The following is an 11,694-nucleotide window of genomic DNA, read 5'->3' as shown; positions in this document are numbered from 1 at the left end:
TTCATATTCAAATTGAAAACATATATAATTCGATTCGTATTCAAATCAATTCAACAATTTCATTTCCAATAAATTAGGAATTTCTCACCCGAGAGAACCTTAGTAACTGAATTCGGATAATGGGACTATATTGCTCACACAAGTTGACAATGTTAGGGTTGCTCACATAAGCTGGCATCGTATCGAGAATTTGCAACAAATGTTGGATATCATATAATTATGCAAATCCCTGATTGATTTCATATTTATCCCTAATGACATGCCATATGTATCCTAATCCCTTTAATAAGTTCACACCAGCTTTATTACTGTAATCGTATCATTTCAATCTCTGTATCAACCTACACATATCATTCAATCATATAAATATTTCATCTCCATTTTGGTACATTGTAATTATTCATAAATACCATAGATTCCACATATTGCAATTTAGTCTAGTTGATGGCAAAAATTAACCAATTCACATTTATATAAACTAATAAGAAAAACAAATACAATTTAATCATAGCATGAATAAAATAGTAAGTTCCATGTGAACTTACTTGACAAAACAACAAACGAACAATTCTTTAAGGACTAATAAGCAAATTTGCCTTTTCTCCTATTATCCTCGGTTTGATTCAATTTCCGATCTATACAATAATTTGATTCAATTTATTAATATAAATAATTTTTTCTTCGCCTATTCGTACTTAGAGGCTTTTTTTTTGATATTACTTAGAGGATTTTTTAAATGTCAACTTAATATATATATTATGTTTATGATTTTATGATAAAGTATTAAAGATAATAAATATATAGTATTAAAGCATTTTATAATTGCTCAATAAAGAATTTCTTTTCATTTATATTTTTATTTATATTTAAATTAAATTAAATTAAATTAAATTAAATTAATAAATAATTTTAAATTCTATTAATATAGTATTTTATGATAATATATTTTAATTTATTTTCTCTACTTTTATTTATTGATAATGTTAAATGAAATATATGTTTCATTTTATAATTTTAAAAGATATTGATTTTCATTTCTTTATTTAAATTTATTTTTATTAAATGGATTTTAAATTTTAATTATTTATATATTTTTTGAAAATCTATAAATATGAAATTAGCGTTTAACTTTACGGCAAAGAAAACAATTTTGTTATATATTTTTATTAATATAAATACAAATCTAATGAATCTTTTAATAATTTTCTTTTACTCTTTGTATAGTTTTACAACACATATAGAAAAAATAAATATTCTATGATATATAATTTCAGTATTTTAATTTATTTTTAACTTTAAATTATTTAAATTATTTTTATTAAGATAATATGAAAGTTAATAAATTAACATAATTTTAAATCTTTAAATAAATAAAATATTAAATATTTTAATTATTTATAATTTAAATTTATTTTAATAATTAAATTAAATTTATTTTAAACTATTTTAAATTATTTCACAATCATACACGTTTCTTGTATTTTGATTAAATAATAATTTATTATTAAAATTTATCAAAGTAAATAATAAATTTTATTTCTATGGTTATTTCTATTTTCTTTTCATTTCTTTTTTATGCCAAAAGCAAGAGAAACCTCATCCCTCTCTTTTCTTTTTATGCCCCTATGTCGCCACATGGGAGGGACCTAAGGGCGTAAAGAGGATCCTATCAACTTGTTCCAACCTTGGATAATAAGCTATTGGGCTTGGCCTTACTTCACCATCAAGAAATGAAAGAAGGCTTTCATCTCCAAGTTTAATTCATACGTAGCTCGCTTCTTTTTTGGTGTGAAGCAGTGTCAAACCAAAATACCCAACAAGTATTAACTCTCCCTGAAAAGGAGGTGATCCAGCCGCACCTTCCAGTTCGACTACCTTGTTATGACTTCACTCCTATAACGCCCCAAATAATTTATTTCTGCTTCTGTAAAATTTAACACAAATGTGTATTTGTTTCAATGGTTAAGTGTTCTGGGTGTGTGTAAGAAGTCTTGGGTTCAAGTCCCAATTTTGTTAATTTTGGTTATTTTTGAATCTAAGCCTTATCCTTGTTCAATGGGCTTTTATTTAATTATTTGTAAATTCATATTAGAATGAGCCTGTTGGTTTGAGTAGTAAGGGAACTGATGTGTTGTAGGTCTTGTGTTTGAATCCTTGCATGAGCATGGGTATTATTTTTACTCAGTTCCGTGGTAAGAGTTTTGTTGGAATTAAAAGTCTGTAGTGGTTGAGATTGAGGGGTTAGTGGGAGGAAGTTGGGGGAATATGATATTATCCGACTTTAATCTAATTACTTTTCTTTTTTCAAAATTTTCTTCTCTCCTCTAAAATTCCCAATTTTTTTGACGTTTCTGTGTTTTTTCTTCCTATCAAATTTTGCCTCTTCCAATCGTGGTGTTTCTCTTCTCGATTCTACCATTCGCTTTTGAAGGTAAGGGTTGTGTTGGTGAATTGAGAGTTCTTTTGGTATTTTTGTTTCTTTTTATTATTCGAGTTAATTCAGTAAACCGTATTAGTAGGTGTTTCTTGGGGAAACCAAGATCCTCCGGTGGTGCAGTGAGATATTGTGGTTGCTGTTGCAAAAGGTAAGTTTTTTGAATCATTAGAGAGTAGTTTCGGTTGTGTTTTCAAGTTATGGCCAAGAGGTGGTTCGGTTGGTTTTGGAAGGTTTAAATAATCGTGGGTATTCTTGCTGCTGTTTTTAGGTGTTGTTCACTTTAGAAGTGTTCTCGCATCAAATTCGTACCAGGTGTACATGTACCCGAATCGCAAAAAATGAGGCTTCGGCAAAAGTCAAAAAACAAAACTGTTTAAGCCACACGGACGTGTGGTCGCCCGTGTGGAAGGCCTTGTGCGAGACACGGTCGTATGGTCGACAAATGCATGACTGTGCGCAACACACAGTTGTGTGATGGCTCGAGTGTGGCCGTGTGGGCCACACGGGCAAAGGCCAATCTAGGCGTGTGGACCTACACAGGCATGTCACACTGGCGTGTGGATTTTGGACCAGGCCATGTGGGCCACACGGACAAAGGCCAATTTGGGTGTATGGGCCCATACAGGCAAGCCATACGAGCATGTGGGCCCATAATTTCTGAAATTTTCCTTAGGGTCGTACAGGTCACTTTGATCGACTATGGACCTACTGTAGGGCCGATAAGAGCTAACTAGACCCTAAATTGTATGCTAAAACATTTTGATAAATTGAACTGTGTAGGATATTAGAAGTCGTTTCCAACTGTTGTTCCCCTCCTAAAGGTAGGTTCTTACACGTTACTCACCCGTTCGCCATTGGAAACACCAGTTCTCGTCCAACTTGCATGTGTTAAGCATGCCACCAGCCTTCATCCTGAGCCAGGATCGAACTTTCCACGAGATTCATAGTTGCATTACTTATGGCTTCCTTGTTCGTAAATAAAGTCAGCTCGGAATTGTCTTTCATTCCAAAGCATAACTTGTATCCATGCACTTTATATTCAATTGAAGTTCACTCTTAGAAATATAGCCATCCCTACCCCCTCACGTTAATCCCACAAGCCTCTTATTTATTCTTATTCAATCAAAGTGGGGGGTAAGGCAAAATAGAAAAACTCACATTGGGTTTAGGGATAATAAGGCTCGAATTGATAACTTCCACCATGTCAAGGTGACACTCTACCACTGAGTTTTATCCCTTCCCTGCTCATCAAGAAATAAAACTAACTAATCATGAGTCAAAAGATCAAGAAACTCAACAACGCCACTATTCTTGAACAACTTGGAGTCAGGCTTTCCTTTCGCACTATTACGGATACAAAAATAATGGAAAAAGTTGGATTCAATTGTCAACTGTTCCTATCAGAAATAAGATTGACTATGGATTTGATCCATATACACATGGTTTCATAAAACCATACGACTATATCGATTTAAATAAAACAGGTTTTACATGAAGAAGGTTTGCCTCAGCATGTTCTATTCAATATGAGTAGGAGAAGCGGTATTCTTAAAAAAATAGAGAAATCAGAACCAATTCAAGATGATATGGACCAACCCCTTATTCTTGCACCAAAGATCTTACTATTTCTGAAAGAACTGAAGTTACATCTCTTTTCCAGTTCCATTTAAGAGTTCTTATGTGCTTCCACGACTTTTTAAGACCCCGAAATTTTGAAAAATTTATTTTCTTTTCTTAGAAACACATACAAGATTCGTCACTACAAATAGGATAATGGTAACCCTACGATTAATTACTTTATTTATGAATTTCATAGTAATATAAATACATGTCCTACTGAAAAGAATTCATTACTTGATATCCTCTTGCCTAACGGGTAAGGATTTACCTCTGTGGAAAAGATATTCATTCAGATTCGCATGAAAACCCAACTCTATTGCATTGCCAGAATCCATATTGTATATTTGAAAGAGGTTGACCTTCTTGCTTCTCTCATGGTACAATCCTTTTCTTGCTGAGCCCCCTTTCTCCATAGCCCGTAGGGACAAAAAATAATGTAGGACTAGGACTGGCACCAACAGTTAATCATAGAGGAAAAGGCTCACTGAGTTAGGATCACTAACTAATACTAATCTAATACTAATAGAATAGAAAAAATAGAATAGAAAATACTAGTATAATAGAAAGAAAGAACTATCTTTTCTATATGCTTTCCTTGGTTTCGTTGCTACCACAGGCTTTATGCAATCAATTGGATCATATAGATATCCGTTCAAAATAACATAAGTAGTCGAAAAGATCTTATAGACTCATCAATGCACAAAAGCCAAGATCTTTCAGAAAATGGATTCCTAGTCAAAGAGTGCATAACTGCATAGACAAGCTCACACTAACCTGCCAATTTGGGATCCAATTCGAGATTTTCCTTGGGGGTATCAGTAAGGAATTGGAATGTAATAATATTGATTCATATAGGAGAAAAATGTTTTCTATTGATTCAAATGTTGTACCTATGGGATAGGGATAGAGAAATAGGAAAAACTAAAGATTACACATAGTGCTTTTGATCGAAAAATCAATCTGATTTATTTCGTACCTTTGCTCAATAAGAAAATGGGTTAGATTATTATTTTTTGAAGCATTATTAAGTTATATATTAAATATTTTGTTATACCTTAATTAAAATTTAATAATTTTCATAATGTCTTTTATTATATTAAAATTTTAAATAATAATAAATTATAAGATAATATTTCATTTTATTTAAAATATTTTAATAAATAAAATTTATTTAATATATATTAAAGAAATAAAACTGTCCCATGCAAACAAGCTAGTTATATATATATATATATATATATATATATATATATATATGGTATGGTACCAAGTAGCTTCAATTACATTTTCGATAAAAAGAAGAAGAAGAAAAGAAATAGCTTTAATTACAAGCTAGCATCAATTAAAACTTTGTTTTCACTTACCTCTCTCTCAATTCATCACCATCCGGATGTAATTTTTATATTAAATTATTTTATTACAAAAATAAATGCACTAAATTAGGTAAAGTAAAATTTAGATTTTAAATATCAGAATTTAATTTCTCGATCCAAATGATTTTTTTTTCTTTTCTTTTTTGGGATGGAATATCCAAACGATTTGAATGCTGGCTGAGGGAATATGGATCGAATAAGCTTCTCCTCACTGGACTTTTTGTTGTTATTTTTTCATTCAATGGATATTTTTGACTTGCCACTTTATTGAATGAGTCATATTCACAAAAGTTAACTATTTTATTTTTATTTATACATAAATTTGATGTTTCAACATACAAACATGCATTAACCTCCACCGTAAGTAAATTTGTTTTCTTTTTGTAATTTAGATTAATTTATTTACCCAAATTACTAATTAATAAAATATTTTATTTTAAATTGAATAATATAAACATAATTTATTTATTTATTACTTTCCTATATTCTAAACAATGGAGTCCATGTGATCATAATTCAAATAAGCAAATAGTGTAACTTCATTAATACACTTAATCGCCCCATTTTATCATTGAATTTAGCGGTTGCAATTGAGCCCCTTGATTTTGATTCGAATTTTATTTATGTACTCCGTTCTCGTGCAAGAATTTTATACTTTATTAATATTTTACAAAATCAAATTAGATATATGTTATAAATTCTTATAAAATTAATTAATTATCATTACAAAATATAATTATAAATTTTTTTTTTAAAAAAAAGAAGAAAAAGTTTAATAAATATATCATGCTGGGTAAGCTGAATTTTGCGTGAACCGGTCCCACTCCGACCCGAAAATCTTACTCAAAAATGAACCTGCCTCACACTGAAAAACTTCTTTCTCCAAATTAAAACTCGGCAAGTTCACCCCTAACAAAAATTCTACTGTTGTAATGAAATAAATGCAATTGGACAACCGGTGAAACATCGTTAATTATCTGTCATAAGAAACATAGAAGACAAGGAAAACAGGAAAGGGGTCCATTGCTATCAATTTCTAGATCTAAGAAAAAAAAGAAGAACAAATTCAAAGTGTTGAAAGGGATATGAATGAATCACAGAGGGGGATCCTTACAATAAAAAGTGCAATAACAAACATTGTGATCTGTGCAGTCCCCGACACCAGCAGGTTCCTTGGAACATTCGTGGATGCATTTCTGCAACTCACATGTGTTTGTCTCTATAACTTTATGACATGTATGTTCTGGGATCCTTGCTGCATTTCCACCTTTTATACCCATTGAAGGTCCAAACTCAGCTGTTGCAGATGACAACAAACTTTTTATATCATCCCAAATTCCAACTTTTTAAAATATTAGTATTTTTTCCATTTTTTTTCACTTGGGATTCGATTGTATTGTTTGGGTAAGTACTTTTTAGAAACAAAATTTTATTATTAATAGACAAGTGATCGTAGAATAAATAAATAAGAAAAACATGCAATAGCACAATATATATATATATATATATATTGAAATGACTTGTGTGAATAGAATTTGAAGAATGAAACATAATGAAGGCTAATTTTTAGTAAAATATCAACCAATTTCCAGTAGATTTAGATTTGAAAAGAGAGAGAATTTGAGCTACTTAAAATTCCTATCCCTATTTCAAATTCAAGATTTTATTTTACCAAGAATTTGGAGGCTGAATTTACCACTTGAAATCTATCATCCAAACACACAAAATTGAAAGATGAAAGGACAAACCTGAGGCAAGAGCAAGGAGGAAAAGAGAGAACAGTAAGGATATCCTCATCATGTGGTTTAGGTGAGGCAGAAATGGGAGGCTTTGGGTTATATATAAATGGGTTATTGAAATAAAGATGGTCATTGGTCAAGATTAGGTTAAAAAGAAGAAATAAATAGGATATCAATGATTAGTGAAAGGAGTTCATTCAAAGAAGGAATAAATTACTTTGCTGTTATACATGTGACAAAGCACATATTCTTTACTTTGTAAGTACTTCTTCATACTCTCATTTAATTAAGCTTCACTTCCTAAAGTTTCAAACCACTCTTCTTTTACGTTTCTCCCCTTCATTTCGTAATATATATATATCTATACATATATATATATATATTTAAATATTGATATTTGGTTATTCTTATAAGTTTGGAGTATTTAAATAGCAACAACACAAATTTAATTTAAGCATAAATTGTGATCTATTAGTTGAGTGTTCACTTTTCCTAAAAATAGTTTGTACTTGAATTATAATTATACAAAAAAAAGAAAAAAAAGAGATTGTCAAGCAAAGTAATAGTTAGAGTTCCCTTTTGACACATAGACAATAGAGGTGTTCAAATGAAATTTGTTTGAAACCTATTAACTTATTAAATTAATTTTGGTTAGTTCAAGCATAAGTTTCTAAGTTGATACAATCCTTAAATAGGAAGATAAATACGCTTCAACACGGTCGAATCCACGACCTTCTGCACTGATAATAATATTAATATTAATCGAATTAAAACTCAATCGACTAATAAACTTAAAGTAATATACACGTCCATTGCTAAAGTTTATCTCTAGTATTTGCTTTATTTTCATTCTAGTATTTGCAATCACGGTTTTCTTTGTTTTACCATTATTACATCTATTAAAAAGATCTTCCCTAAATTTTTAAAGGTGTTAATTTATTGGCAAAGAAAACCTCATTTTTATTGGATTTTATGCATTTAACTTATATCAGTTAACAAGGTTTTTGGGTGGGTGATTGAACTCATTATATATCCCTAGACACGACATGCGATTCAATCTCCTTAACAGGGTAGATCTAGTAAGGAGGCAACAGGGGCCTAGACCCCTCCAATATTTTGGATACCCTTTTAATATAGTGCTTTTACTTATTCAGGTAGTAAACAAATGAAATTTGCCCTAATAATTTCAATCATTTATTAATCAAATTAATTTACTTTTTCAAAACAAACATTAAGGACAAGTATTTTGAGGATTGATAACAAAAAAAGCTTCTGAGGTCCCAAAAACCTCACTTATTTCCTTAAGATTTTAATTAAAACACCCTTCACTTTATTCCATGTCTCGTACGGATGGAGCTATAACCGTAACATTTTTATATCAAAACACTTGACTTTGTTTAAGAAAATAATTATTAAAATATTTAGTAAAATCTTAGAAAATGAATAAATTCAATTTTAGTATTTGAAAATCATGTTATTAGTAATTAGAGTCAATTTGGAGGTGTCTAGGGCCGAAAACCAGTACAGGAATCCTCCCCTGACACTGTTGTATCAATACAAGTACTCAATGGTACTGATACAAGTGTTTAGAACTGTTAGTTTCAACATTCTGTAACACTTGTGCTGATACCTTTGAGCCTTTTTACCAATACTTCGACCCCTAAAGTCAAAATTTGCCCTAAAACTCTCCCTTTTCAATCTCAAACTTCACCATATAAAAAACAAGCTTTAATAACTTAAAAAATCACATTTTAATAGTCAAAAACAAATTATGAAGCACCTCCAAACTAGATTTTTATAAACTATGTTTGAAAAGAAGCTAAAAGTCAATATATTTGTTCATGAAACATAGTCAAATTTAGGGCAAAACATGGCAAAATATTCAAGATGTTAAACTAGCATATTGAACTTATATAAAACCATTCAATAACCAAAATAGAAGAATGAAAAACCAAAGCATGCATGCTTACATTCAAAAGACGTAACATTCGGCTCAAGGCCGATCAAAATAAGCAAAATAGAAATAGATAACATCACCATTACAACTTATAGTAATATAAAACAAATTATATATTCATCCCTGTATGACTTGTTGATGGAAAGTATTCATTGAAAATTATTATGAGCACTATTAAAATTAAAAGTGATGATTTATCATCTTACAAATTTAATTATTCATAAGCATTATTCAAATTAAAAGTGATGATTTATCATCCAATGAATACATTTTCATAGAACATGTTTCTCCCAAGGAGTATGTCCAATATGAAGGGTTATAGCTCTTCAAATTGTATTCATTGAGTGCATATAAATAGAGGCATTATGGTGCTCACAAAATATACAATTACAAGCAATTTTATTTTCAGAAGATAGAGTAAAAATTAGGGAATTCTTCGATTTTGCTAATCAAAGGAAATTCAAAACTTCGTTGTATACCGGGAAGACTTTTGTCTTAACTAGCAACTTTGTGTGAGGGCAAATAGTTCTCTTTGAAAAGCGTCATTTGTGCCTTGAAGTTTACTGTTTATTCCCATACAAGTCTCCGGTTCTATCGTCTCCACTCAAATTTCTAACAATTCCCTATTACTGTTTATTCCCATACAAGTCTCCGGTTCTATCGTCTCCACTCAAATTTCTAACAATTCCCTATTACATGTCACTAAGTACCAATTGCAAATACAAATGTTTCATACGCTTCAATGATGACAATGATATTTGTTTGTGATCCTTGATATGCATCGAACCTTGATTCAGAAGACCCAGGCGCAAAAACAATGGAGCGTTAAGCATAAAACTTAGTACGATATTACAAAATACCTTATATACTTACCTTTAAAAACTGTAGACTGGAACACACACAATGTTTTACAAAACATTTAGAAGTAATGTAAATGAAAACTACATAACAATAAAAAAAAAACAAAGAACAGTTTAGTACCATAAATAACACATACAAATATTTGCATCAAATAGTTGAAGTATCCACTTTTATCATGTCAACATCATTTTTTTCTTAAAATAATAATTAGTTAACTTCATCCCTCAATATGCCTAGACCAGATCAGGATCGCACCATAGTGCTAGGAATAGGAGCATCGAAGTTCTAATAACAGAAATATCAAAGTACAAAATAGGAGACCTCTATTAGTATGTCAATCGTATCCTAACTATTTAACTAAGCTATTAAAATCTTGTTATAGTATTTTCAAAACATCAATATTAATGTTTCAAATAAGTTTACTATTTCAAAACAATATCCAAAATCACAACTACCATAACACAAGACAATAGTTCCAACCATAACATTAACCAAATCAAATTCAAGCTTTCATTAACATTTTCACCGGGAAACTTAACTTGAAAGTCATGAGTAAAATCATTTTTTTTGCCACCCAAATTGTTATCATTGTTCGACATTGTTGAACTTTTCACACATGTTCGTAACCACACTTTTATAAACACTTGAACATTAATATATAACAACACATTCAATTAATAACAATAAAATAATAAAAATCAATATTAATTTTAAGATAGGCTGTTAATGAATTTCTTATATATCTTACCACACAAAAAAATATTCAAAAAGTGTTGAAGAAGCCTAAATCCACCTTAAATCTACTAGCTTTTCCTTTCCCTTACTAGCATTTCCCATTCCTTTCTTCAATTTATTTCATAAACAATAAATATCCCTTTACTCATAATCACTAAATAGCCATTAATATGACTCAATAACTTAATAAATATGATATGAGATAAAAACTATAAAACCCAAACCTTGATTACCTTTCTTCTTCCTTCTAATACACTTTTACTCACTAGGATTCAAACCCTAAATACTTGGATGATGGAGTTGATGAAGGTTATGACTCAATAAAGGATTTGTTAAGATAGTTTGGTAAGAAAATGATGGAAGAAGGTTGAGAAAAGAAAAGAAAAGTGTGTAGAAATGGAGGAGAAATGAAGAAAAATGGAGTTGGTTTCCTTTAAATATGGTCGGCCACACGTTTGAAGAGAAGAGAAGATAAGATGTTTTCTTTTTCTTCTTTATTCTCGTTTATGACATAAAATAATGTTAAATTGGTCAACAAATGAAAATTAATTACACGTGGTAACAATGTTATCTTCATCGCTTAAAATTTCATTTAAAAGGTGTCATCATCATCTCATCACCACAACTCCCTTTGTACCCTCATATATGTTCTAAATGCCTAAAATGGAAAAATTATTATTTTACCCTTTAAGTCTCATATTTTTATCCGATTGGACCAGTAACAGTCCAGTGAATTAAAATTAATTTTTAAAAGCTTCCCAATGATTTAAAATAATCTTAATCCATTAGATTTCTAATTTTCTCATCTCACAATTCTACTGAATTCCTCGATATATTAGTACACGGTTAATACAAAATTTTGGGGTGTTCGGTTAATTTATTAAATTCTTATTCTTCTATTTATTTTGGTTATCTTCAATCTTTATATTTAATTCAAAATAATTAATTATAAAAAATATTATTATTAAATTA

The 11,694-nt window shown here is 29.9% G+C and overlaps 2 long non-coding RNA genes across 2 annotated transcripts; both read right to left on the bottom strand.

Moving 5' to 3' along the window:
• Positions 1 to 6,377: 6,377 nt before the first annotated feature.
• LOC108456465 (uncharacterized) lies at positions 6,378 to 7,312 on the bottom strand. Its single transcript, XR_001866929.2, has 2 exons — positions 7,179 to 7,312; positions 6,378 to 6,727 (listed from the first exon to the last, which is right to left on the bottom strand). It is a non-coding gene; the product is annotated as an uncharacterized LOC108456465 (long non-coding RNA).
• Positions 7,313 to 9,335: 2,023 nt separating this feature from the next.
• LOC108454892 (uncharacterized) lies at positions 9,336 to 11,252 on the bottom strand. Its single transcript, XR_001866794.2, has 2 exons — positions 10,956 to 11,252; positions 9,336 to 9,913 (listed from the first exon to the last, which is right to left on the bottom strand). It is a non-coding gene; the product is annotated as an uncharacterized LOC108454892 (long non-coding RNA).
• Between the last annotated feature and the right edge of the window lie 442 nt (positions 11,253 to 11,694).

Source organism: Gossypium arboreum, chromosome 1 (assembly GCF_025698485.1).
Source record: "Gossypium arboreum isolate Shixiya-1 chromosome 1, ASM2569848v2, whole genome shotgun sequence".
In the NCBI taxonomy this organism is placed as follows: domain Eukaryota; kingdom Viridiplantae; phylum Streptophyta; class Magnoliopsida; order Malvales; family Malvaceae; genus Gossypium; species Gossypium arboreum.
Note: the sequence above shows the minus strand (reverse complement) of the source record. Positions and strands in the feature narration are given on the sequence as shown.